The following is a 12,247-nucleotide window of genomic DNA, read 5'->3' as shown; positions in this document are numbered from 1 at the left end:
ATGCCTCATTAGGGAGGAAAAACACGCAGGGAAGGCTTTGCTGAGACAGGACCTAGCAGAGAAATATTTATTTATTTTTATTTTTATTTTTTATTTTTGCTCAGCTGTGGATGTGAAACTCAATTTTCACCAAGGATGTTTGGGTTGAATATATGATATATGATATATGATATATGATATATGATATATGATATATGATATAATATGTATAATATATAATATATAATATATAATATATAATATATAATATATAATATATAATATATAATATATAATATATGATATATTATATATTATATATTATACATTATATATTATACATTATATATGATACATTATATATGATACATTATATATGATACATTATATATGATACATTATATATGATACATGATATTTTGGGTATTAAAGATAAGGCAATATAGGATATTAGAGTATTAATAATAGAAATCCCCCAGATTTGAGGGGTTTCTCTTATTGATACCCTAAAAACAATCTGAACTGTTGTCACAACACCAACAAAAAAATCCCAAATAAACAAGCACAGCTCAGTCTCCTCTTCCCCTTTTAGAGTCTCCCTTTTTGGGGATGTGTCAGACACTGAGCTCATCCTTTCAAGCACCGTGCTCATGTAGGGGAGTTGTTCAAAATACCATGTGTAGATGCATTAAAAAAGCTTGATCTGTTTGTCTGGTGGGAGGAAATGTTTTCTCTTAGGAGGTTCCAAGCAAAACTTAGTCCACTTTTCCCCAGTCTTTCCACTGAACTGAAAAAAAAAAAAGATGATTTCATCAGATTTCCTTGATTCTTTTTTTGGGATTTTCTTAAAGCTTCACCTCCATGAATCATGTGTTTATCTTGAAAAAATCAAAAAGAAAAACTCTCTGGCTCCCCCCAGCCTTGCAGTGCCATTAAAAATTCGAAAAGCTCTGTAGCCTTAGAGAATAGCCTTTCCAAAGACATGAAAAAGAATTGCTGATTTATTTATTATTTATAGAGCTCATTATATTTTAACTCCAGGGGGTGGCAAATATAGGAGAGGTTCCTTCAAACAACTTGTGGGCCCTCCAGTGGTGCTCTCCATGCGCTGGAGAAGGGAGGGAAGAGCAATTCCAGAAGAAAAGTGAAATAAGGACAGGTAGAATGGGCAGATTTGGGAGATTTGATGGGCTGGGAGCAGGAATAACTGGGCCAGTTTGGAATTTTCTGGAATGGGATTCAGAAAGTTGGGAGCTGTCGCAAGATCCTCATTGGAGGATTGGAATATTTTCCTTGAGGGTGCTGTGGAACATTGAGAATTTCCAGCTGAAACTCTGGCTCCTGAATTTGTTTTGTGGAATTTGGAACCCAAATCACTTTGATTTTTGAGCTCAGAGATGCCCCAGGGACTGCATTGCCTCAATTTCCACCTTGGAGTCACCACTGGCACGTGAAGTTTGGGCTGCAGCGACCCAGAGCTGGAATTTGGTGAAATCTGCCCAAAAATCTGCTCAGAAAACTCTCAGCCCTGGGGGGGATTGTGGTGGGCAGAGAGATCCTCTCTGCTCCTGCTTTTCCTGCTGGGAATTTCCAGCTCTGCTCCCTCCTCATTTCCCTGCTCCATGAAATTCCTGAGATGGGTCTGAGAGGAGCCCTGGGAGCAGGCAGGAAAATGGCCTCAAAACGGCCTCAAAATGGCCTCAAAATGGCCTTAAAATCCCAGATTTTGAGCCGGAGAATTGTTTGGAAACCCACTCATAATTCTGATGTTTTCCCACCTCACTGGGTACTGTTTTATTTTACTGTGGACAAACTGGGACGAACTGGTTTTGGGAAGGATGGGTTGTGACTGAGCTGATTTTTGGGGCTCCAGACTAAAGGGGAAAAGCCAAAGCCCAAACCAGGAGCTGCTGCTGTTCCTGGCTGTGCCATCATTGTTATAAACCTCAAACCCAAACCTTTATCCTGTCCTGAACTCCCTCCTCCAATGGGCCTGTTTAAAATGACATTTTACTGTTTTAAAATCACACTTTGCTGTTTTAAAATTACATTTTACTGTTTAAAAATCACATTTTACTGCTCTGATGCTGCTGCTGCTGGCAATGCAAATTCAGAATATTTAGAGGAGAAAAGTGCCCTGCCTTAATTTCCAACACTCAACCTTTGAACCTTCTGTTTCTCTCTGTTTTTAGGGGATTTGTAATGACAGAATCCAAAGCTTTTATTTTTTAAATCCAGCACTTTTTTTTTTGCTGTTTGTGACTCCCAGTCACAATTTGGGTTAAACTTTCCCCAAATCCTGCTCGTTAGCATAATTTGTGTGGGTTTTTTCTGCATCTTAGCACTACCTCTAATTATTTATGGAATCACCATCAACAACAAAAAATCTCTCTCTCTTTGCCAATAATTTGTGATGCAGGTGAGTTTGGGGGTGCAAATAAATGCAAGTAGGTCATAAAACATCCTGACTGTGGCATAAAATGAACTAAAATTAAAATTCAGTTTATGCCTGGGCCATCCTGTGCTTCTGTGATCTTCCATCAGGTGTGACAAAATCCCAGGACTTGCACAGACTTGCTGCGAGTCCTTTATCTTTAATCTGTTTTCTTTCTGCTGATTAGAGCTTTCCTAATATTGAGGGGCGCTAATTGATGCAGATTTATGCACCCTGGCAGTATTTATTATGAAAAATGGGGGAAATTGTGTCATTTTCAGAGATGTCCGGAGTGAGGGGAGCATTTGGAGGGGCTCAGCATCCAAGCTAAATTACCTAATTCTGGACATGAGGAACCATCTTAACCTCAACAGGGAGAAAATCAGAGAAACCTTGAATTGTGATAATTCCAAGAGGGTTTTTTGCTGCTCAAATTCCACAGCAAAGGGAGAGGCAGCTCCTCCTGGGAGCTCAGCACAGCACACCCCAAAATCCCAAATTCCCACAGGATTTGGGGATGGTTGTCCCAGAACTAACAGGGCCTGAAGAGCTTTTCCTGATCCCAAACTTTGAAACTCACTCTGTGTCCTCAGCAGCTCCTGGGTTTTTTCTCTCCTTTGGGAAAAATGAGGATTCACATCTTGTTTGTCACTGTTGTCTCATTCCTGCCGCTGACCCGGGGATAAGGATCTGGCACAGAGCATTTTATCAGCTGTAGGAAATGTTCTTCCTTTATTAATTCCATTTGGGATCAATAATTAATGCTGCTGTCTCCTTTGCAATCCCCCTCGGTGGGAGAGGAGGTCAGGATTTCGCTGCTTCGTGTTCCTTGAATCCCACAAAATCCCAAAATACACAAGGATTCCTGTATTACTAAATTTTCCCCTTGTTTAGGGGTCAGCAAGATCCCAATTTGTGGGGACAAGGTGGATAACTGGGAAGAGAATTCCCAGCACAGAGAAAAGGTGGCAAAGATGGAGCAGGGATCATCCCATCCCTCCCTGGTCAGGGAGAATAACAATTCAGAGAGGCTTTGGGGGCAGAAAGTGAGCTTTAAATTGGCAGGAAAAGCAGGAACAGAGAGGATCTCTCTGCCCACCACAATCCCCCCCAGGGCTGAGATTTTCCTGAGCAGATTTTTGGGCAGATTTCCCCAAATTCCAGCTCTGGGTCGCTGCAGCCCAAACTTCACGTGCCAGTGGTGACTCCAAGGTGGAAATTGAGGCAATGCACATGCCTGGGGCATCTCTGAGCTCAAAAATCCAAGTGATTTGGGTTCCAAATTTCACAAAACAAATAGGGCATGGCTCAGGAGCCAGAATTTCTCTGGTTTTTAGCTACCAGCTCCCCTTGGGCCAGTCCACAGCACTTCAGGGCTCTTCCTTGGCTGCTTTCCTGAGGCATTCACCAAGAGCAGCTAAATGCTAAGCTGAAGTTTATTTCTGGAACAGCAAAATGCCAGGGTGGGATTTCTGTGCCAGCAGCACAAATCTCAGCCCCACTGGTGGCTCCTCACCCTGCTGTGGGCAAAAAGGGAATTTCACAAGGTGGCAGAGTAGCTGATAAAGCTCAGGGTAAGAATGGCAGAGAGATTTGCACACTCTGATGAACCAGGAGATGTTATCCTCCTTCCACCTGCCAGGGAAACAGGGGAAATGAGGATAAAATTCCCAATTTCCTGTGTTTGGTGGTAAAATGGGGACTCACCTTTGCTGGGAAATCAATCCAGTGGAGATGCTGCTTCTGCCAAGGGGCAGCCACCTCTGGTGTGTGGTTAAGAGGATTTAAAAGTGCTAAAAGTGGCATTAAAAGTGCTAAAAGTGGCATTAATTAGGGCCACAAGCCAAGTGCTCACTGATGGGACCCTCTCCAGAGGCAGTTCCCCCACATCTGGGGTGTTCAGGAGCAGCTGCTCCTCCAGATGTGCTCTCAAGCAGCTGCCCTTGCTCTGCCTCCCCCCTGCTCTGTTCTTGCACCTCCTGATTGATTTTCACCCTCCAGAATTTTCCCATTTTCCATTTGCAGGGTGTCAGTGGGGACCAATCCACCTGATACACACAGCAGTCATGCTTGGGACTGAGACCATTTCTTCCCTCTAATAAAACTAAAAATCCTAAAAACCCTAAACATTGCTCACCTCTGCCAGCCCAGCTGGGAGATTTTCTAGCCCAGCCAAGTCGTTGGGCTGGAGGGAGGATCTGAGGATGCTGCTCAGTTCCCTTTCCTTGTGGAACCAAACAGGACTCTGGAAAATGTCCTTGCTGATCCCTAAAGCCTGGTGATGGCTTGGGATAAGGAGTTGGATACTTCAGTGACAAACTGGCCCAAACAGAATCACTCAGGTCTGGTAATGGCTTGGGACAAGGAATTGGATACTTCAGTGACAAACTGGTCCAAACAGAATCATCAGAGTCTGGTAATGGCTTGGGACAAGGAATTGTCACTTTCAGTGACAAACTATGGCCCAAATAGAATGGCCCTGGTCACTAAAGTCTGGCAATGGCTTGGGACAAGGAGTTGGACACCCTCAATGACAAACTGGTCCAAACAGAATCATTAAAACCTGGTAATGGCTTGGGACAAGGAGTTGGACACCCTCAATGACAAACTGGTCCAAACAGAATCATTAAAATCTGGTGATAGCTTGGGACAAGGAATTGGACACCCTCAATGACAAACTATGGCTCAAATAGAACGGTTCTGATCACTAAAATCTGGTGATGGCTTGGGACAAGGAATTGGACACTCTCAGTGACAAACTGGATCAAACAGAATGGCCCTGGTCACGAAGTTCTGGGGATATCTTGGGACAAGGAGTTGGATGCCCTCAATGACAAACTGGCCCCCAAAGTGATTGAGCAGAGGGAAATAAAGCCCAGAATTCAGCCCATGCTGCATGGGAGATGGGGCAGGGGCAGGTGAGGTAAAGCAGGGTCAGGCTGCAGGTCTGGCACTGCTGTCCCAGCTCCTGACACTCCTTTGACACTGGTGGCACCAGCCGAGTGTCACACCGGGCAGAGCTGCTGGATTTTAATTAGAGTGAGACTCAGCGAGCCCGTCCTGCTCAGCGCGGCCGGGGGAGAATGAGCACAGGAGCATTTTCAATTTAAGCTTTAGTTAGATAATGCCTGTTGGTGCCAGTAGATTACAGAGTGGATATTAAATCCTGCAGGATTTGCAATGGCAAAGCACTCACAGAATCCACAAGCAGCAGGGAGAGCAGGGCTGTGGAGCTGCCGACCCCTGGAGGAGCCAGGAGGAGGAGATGGGAAGAAAATCTTGCCTAAAGAGCACCGTGGGCAGGCTGTGGCCTTTCAAGGTGCCCCTCTTAAGGAGATTTCCTGCTCCTGACAGGGGCCAAGGGCAGGGAAAAGGTGATGGGGTTGGTCAGAGTGCTGGAGCAGGGCTGGGTGCAGAGTGCCAGAGATCTTGCTGGGGTTTGGGGCCAAGGATCCCACAAAAACACCCCTGGCAGTGACCCTGCATGTGGCAGTCACATCTTCTGGAAAAATCCCTTCGCCCAGGATTTTTCTTCTGGGAAGCTGAGAAGCCTCAGAAAATAAATAAAGAAATAATTATCTGATTGATTCTCCTGTGTTTTGCTGCTTTGGAATGTGTTTGGAGAATGTTTACCCACAGGTGATTGTTTCATTGGGTTCTGCTGTGAGTTGTTTTGACTCTTTGGCCAATCAGGGCCAAGCTGTGTTGGGACTCTGTAAAGAATCACGAGTTTTTAATATTATCTTTTTAGCCTTCTGTAAGTATCCTTTCTGTTTTCTTTAGTATAGTTTAGTATAATATAATATAATATAATATAATATCATATCATATCATATCATATCATATCATATCATATCATATCATATCATATCATATCATATCATATCATATCATATCATAATAAATTAGCTGGTGATTGTTTCATTGGATTCTGTTGTGTTTCGACTCTTTGGCCAATCAGGGCCAAGCTGTGTGTCAGGACTCTAGAAAGAGTCACGAGTTTTCAGTACTATCTTTTTAACCTTCTGTAAGTATCTTTTCTGTATTCTTTAGTATAATGTAGTTTAGTATCCTTTAATATAATATAGTATCATAAAATAATAAATTAGCCAGTGATTGTTTCACTGGATTTCTGATGGAAAGACTGACTGGGATTGGGTCCTATCAGGGTAAACAAACCCTCTGGGGCAGAGTTTGACAGAATTTGCTGCAAATCCTCCCCAGAACACATCCCAGAGCAGGGGGTTCAGGATCAGCACTGCTCCTCTTGGTGCACCTGTGTCCTGATGCTGCCTGGCCTCTCAAGGGGCGGGCATTGAAAATCCCAGTCACAACAGCATTAAATCTCTTATTTACAAAGCACTGAAGACCCGGTAGTAACAAACAGAAAGGACAAAATATTCATCCTTCATTGCTCTCATATATAAGAAGCTTTACTGCTCCAGTTCTAGATACGAAGAGTGTAAGATTATTCGTTTAAAAGCACTAAAATGTGCAAATTAATTACCATAACTACCCAAGCGTGCTTTAGCTGGCTTAAATGCTGGGCTGGTTTTTTCCAGGTTAAGGGAAATATTAACCTGTAGGAAGCTCTAGCCAGGTCTGTAGGCTGAAGAGCTAAAAGCCCAAAGATGTGAGTCCTGGCAATGAAAATGCAGGAGCTATCATAGCCTTTGATTGAACATCCCAATAGTTTCATTAAGGCCTCGTCCCTGCGTTTTATGTTTGCTAATTAGCAAATTCAAACACTTTATCTCCGTGTTATCTTTGTGCAAGAGAGTGGCAAATTTATGGCATTATAAAATATTGCGAGAATTTAAAGGTTTGCAGGCAATTAGATTTTGTAATTCTTGTTTATGCCTCTGAAGGATTGTTCATTTTAAAACTTCATAGTTAATATGTATAGATAAAAGCGTGCCCTGCGTTGCTCTGGTGACTGAAGTCAAGTGGCTGAGTGAGCTGAATGGATTAGGAGAGAAAAAAGCTTTGGAAGTGGCTGCCTTGATCCTCAGCTGGATATTCCAGGGAATTTACCCCGGGCAGGGTCCCTGTGCCCGGGCAGTGACAATTTCCTTGGCATTGTCCCCATCAGGGAGGAGGATGGAGCCGGGGGTTGTTGGTTTTGGGGTAAAAAGCGATGGATGCGGTGCGGGCAGCCGGAATTGGGCACGCAGAGCAGGAGAGCGGTGACACCTGCTGGCAGCAGCGACCTGGGGCAGGGCCACCTCCTGTCCTGAGGTTGTCCCCTGGACCTGAGCCACCTCCTGGCCCCGGGAATGTCCCTGACATTGTCCAGGGACCCAGCACATCCCCAGGATTGTCCCTCCCAACGGTGCTGAGCTGGCTCCAGCCCCAGGATCCACTCTGGGGTCAGCCCCAGGACCCTCCTGTCCCCAGGATTGACCCATGGACCAGCCCTGAGCCACCTGCTGTCCCCAGGGTCCATCCTGGGACTGTCCTTGGAGCCACCTCCTCCTATGGACTGGACCCAGGAATGACCCCAGAACTGCCACCTGCCCCTGGGACCCACCCTGGAATTGTGCATGGAGCCACCTCCTACTCCAGGACCAATCCTGGAGCCACCTCCTGTCCCAAGATCCATCCTGGAGCCACCTCCATCCCCAGGAGCAGCCTCAGAGCCACCTCCTGTCCCCAGGGTGACCTTTAAGGTCCATTCCAGCCCAAACCATGCTGTGATTCCCTGATCCAGGCCCCCAAAGGGCTGTCACAGGTGCTGGTGCCACCCCAAGTCACCCTGTGGGTGTCACTGAGCCCTGCTCTGACAGCCCCTTCATGTGTCCCAGTGTCCCCTGCATATTTTATGCTCCAAAGCATATTTCCATGTTTTGGAGCATAAAAAGGAGGTGGTGCAAGGCTTTACTGGACCTGCTCAATGACAAAACAGTGAGACCTGGAGGGGGCTGATTTTGTCTTTTCACACACATCCTCAAAGCCCTCCGAGCTTTTCCCACTGGGTGGGCCAGGGAAACCCATAACCCATCACCCCTATTCCTTAGGGGATCATGGAATAATCTGGGTGAGAAGAGACCAAAAAACCCCTCATTTAACCCAACCCCCTGCCCTAAAAACATTCATTTCTCCATTCCAGCCCTGCTCCCTGCTCAGGCCAGGAGCTCCATCCTCATTTCCAGCTGTCACCAAGCCCAGGAGCTCAGGGGGTGCTGGAAAATCTCCCTTCTGCTGCTCCACTGGTGGAACTGAGGCGCTGTGCAGCAGCTCCGGGACGGGCAGGAGATTTCTCTTTGATTGCTTTTTAATCACAGCAATAACAGTAACGCAGGCAGTGAGTGGAATTGATGGCAAAGAGCTGAGCTCTCTCCTCTGCTGGCTCCCTCGTGGGGTAAACAAAAAGGATTTGCCAGCTCCTCCAGTGGATTGGTGGCACCCTGGCTCTTCAGCATGAGTGGTGGGGGAAAATAGCTGGTATTTAATGCCTGGGAGTAAAAAATATGCCAGGAATCCTCTGGAAATCTGTGGAAAACCCTTGCCCACACAGAGGGATGTACAATTGCTCCTTTCAGCAGCTATCAGAGCTGCACCTACTTGTGTTTTGCCTTGAATCTGCATTTTCAGCACCCCCACAGGGGTTTTGTCTCTCCTTGAGGGGAAGGAGAAGCTCTGATGGACCCAAGAGCTTTGAGCTGAGCACAACCAGAAGGGCTCAAGAGGGTGGAGGGTCCCAGAACCAACCTCATGGAAAGATCCAGGTCCAGCCCTGGCCAAAATAATCTGATTTTGGCCAATAAATACAGGAACAAGCATTTCCCTCCAGAGGCAGCTGGGGAGGTTCAACTCTGGCACAGGCTGAGGGGTTTTTTCAGAAATGCCCTTGTAGGGAAGGACTTTTGTGGCACCAGTGCTTGGGAGCTGGATCTAACTGGGTAATTTTGGGGTGTGGTACTGGAAATGTACATCAGCTTTTGACCCTCAAGGGTGTGGGACTTTCCTCTGACCTTAAATATCCAAAAAGCAGCAAAACTAGAAATATACATCAGCTTTTGACTCTAAAGAATGTGGGAATTTTCTCTGACCTTAAATATCCAAAAAAGCAGCAAAACTAGAAATGTACCTCAGCTTTTGACTCTAAAGAATGTGGGAATTTCCTTAAATATCCAACAAGCAGCAAAATTAGAAATGTGCATCAGCTTTTGGCCCTCAAGGATGTGGGAATTTCCTAAATATCCAAAAAGCAGCAAAACTAGAAATGCACATCACCTTTTGACTCTCAAGGAGAGTCTCAAGGATGTGGCAATTTCCTCTGACCAAAGGAAATTCCAATATTCAAAATAGAAATTCCAAAGGAAATGCCAATATTCAGATAATTCAAATATCCAAAAAAGCGGCGAAACAGCCTTAGAGAACTGCGAAAATATCTTCTCCAAGCCTGCTGCCCAAGGATAATTTGGATATTCAAGGATCTCAAGGATAATTTGGAGAGGCTCAGCCTCAGCGAGAGCACAGAAAAACCAAAGACAGAGCAGAGCCCGTTGGGTTTGGTCAGACATGGAGCTTTCTCCTTTATTTTTTTATTTCTGCAGTGTGGCGCACACGTGAGGGGCCTCATTTACATCACCTGTCCTGTCTGAGGAGGAATCACCATCATCATCATCATCACCACCATCATCATCATCATCATAATCCCTGGGGCTTTGCTGACCAAGACTGGACACAAACAGCTCCTGCACACCCCAAAGCCTGGCTGGAACCCCTTGAGAAGCACAGGGAAGGTTCCAGAACCCCCCTGAGCCCCATCCTGGGGGGAAATTGGGGTTTCCAGGGGGGTTCTGGTGTCTCCAGGGCCGGGGCAAGCAGGGAGCAGCTCCATTCCTGTGGGAATTTGGGCTGGGAGGGCAAGGGGAGCAAAGAGGGGACAGGGGTGGCCTCAGGAGGGTTCCAGCTGGCACCACACAGGGATGGGGGGATTTAACATCCAAGCTGAGGAGGAAAAGGAAAAATATTTCCATGTTTTGGAGCATAACAAGGAGGTGGTGCAAGGTTTTACTGGACCTGCTCAATGGCAAAACGGTGAGACCTGGAGGGGGCTGATTTAATCTTCTCACATGCATCCTCAAAGCCCTCAGTGCTTCTCCCAGCAATTCCATCCCTTTTTTCACATCCTTTTTGTCACATCCTGCATTACCACGCCTGCCCCTTCCCCCTCTGCTCTTTATGGGGGGAAAAAAAATTAAAAATCATCATAAAGTGACATTTTAAGTGCTCTGGACAACCAACATTCAGCCCCAGGAGCTTTGGGTGAGGTGTTGGGTTAAAAGCCAGGAGTATCTTTGCAAAGGGATGAGCCAGGAAGGAGTTTTGAGGTGGGACCTCCCTCAGCAAGGGGCTGCAAGCAGGAAAAAAGTGGGGGGGAAGCCATTCCAAAGCTGCTTGAATAGAGCAAACCATGAAAAGGAGCTGTTGGGCCTTGGTTTTCAGCATTTGAGGGCTCTTATTTCCATTCCTCTCCCTGCACTGCATGGACTGAACCCCTCAGCTTGTCCATGCAGAGGGAAAATCCCCTCAGGGAGATCATGGAATCGTTCTCCAGCCCTGGATGTGATTCATCTGTCCAGGGGACAAATATAAAAATATTATCCTGAGCAAAAATAAGCTGTAGCAGTAATTCTCACTGCAGGGGAAAAAAATATATATAAAATACATGAACTACAGCATATAAATCAATTTTGGTTTAAGGGAATTAAGAAAAACCACCACAAGCTAGAAAAGCACCCAGCACCTATGGCATCTAATCAATCTTGTATCACTAGGATGGATTTGCTTTTCATTTCTTAATTCCAAGAGGCGGCTGGAGGGGCACTTGAACAGGCTGGGAAACCTCCAGCAGCTCTAGGAAAATCCTGGTGGGGTTTTGGAGAGGTGAGGAGCAAAACTGAGCTTGGGGACATGGGGTGCACCAATTCCCAGCTCTGGGAAAATCCTGGTGGGGTTTTGGGGCAGGTGAGGAGCAGGGCTGAGCTTGGGGACCCTGTGGACATGAGATGCCACCAGGGGATGTGACACAAGCAGGAGATGTGTCCCCAGGGTGGAGAGGGAAGAGCTTTGGGTTATCTGGAAGGGTTTAGGAGCTCTGGGGACAAGGGGACAGCTGCCTAGCAGGGGGTGACACATTCCCCAGCTCTGGAAAAATCCTGATGGAGTTTTTTTTGGGAGGTGAGGAGCAGAGCTGAGTTGATGGAGGAACTCTGGGGACACGAGGTGCCACAATTCCCAGCTCTGGGAAAATCCTGCTGGGGTTTTTGGGCAGGTCAATAGCAGGGCTGAGCTGGGAGGACCTTGGGGACATGAGATGCCACCAGGGGATGTGACACAAGCAGGAACTGGGTGTCCCCAGGGTGGAGAGGGAAAAACTTTGGGGCACTCAGCAGGGTTTGACAGCTCTGGGGACAAGGGGACAGCTGCCTAGCAGGGGTGGTGACACAATTCCCAGCTCTGGGAAAATCCTGCTGGGCTTTTTGGGAGATGAGGAGCAGAGCTGAGCTTGGAGGACTCTGATGCCATCAGGGGATGTGACACAAGGGTGGAGAGGAAATCTGGAGCTTGGGAAGGGTTTTAGGGTGTCCGGCAGGGTTTAAGAGGTCAGGGGACAAGGGGACAGCTGCCTAGCAGGGAGTGACACATTCCACATCTCTAGAAAAATCCTGGTGGGGTTTTTGGGCAGGTGAGGAGCAGAACTGAGCTGATGGAGGACCCTGGGGACATGAGGTGCCACCAGGGGATGTGTCCCCAGGGTGGAGAGAAAAATCTGGAGCTTGGGAAGAGCTTTGGGGCATCCAGCGTTGGGGACAAGGGGACAGC

This window comes from Melospiza georgiana, chromosome 27 (genome assembly GCF_028018845.1).
Source record: "Melospiza georgiana isolate bMelGeo1 chromosome 27, bMelGeo1.pri, whole genome shotgun sequence".
Classification (NCBI taxonomy): domain Eukaryota; kingdom Metazoa; phylum Chordata; class Aves; order Passeriformes; family Passerellidae; genus Melospiza; species Melospiza georgiana.
This window is presented reverse-complemented; position numbering follows the sequence as displayed.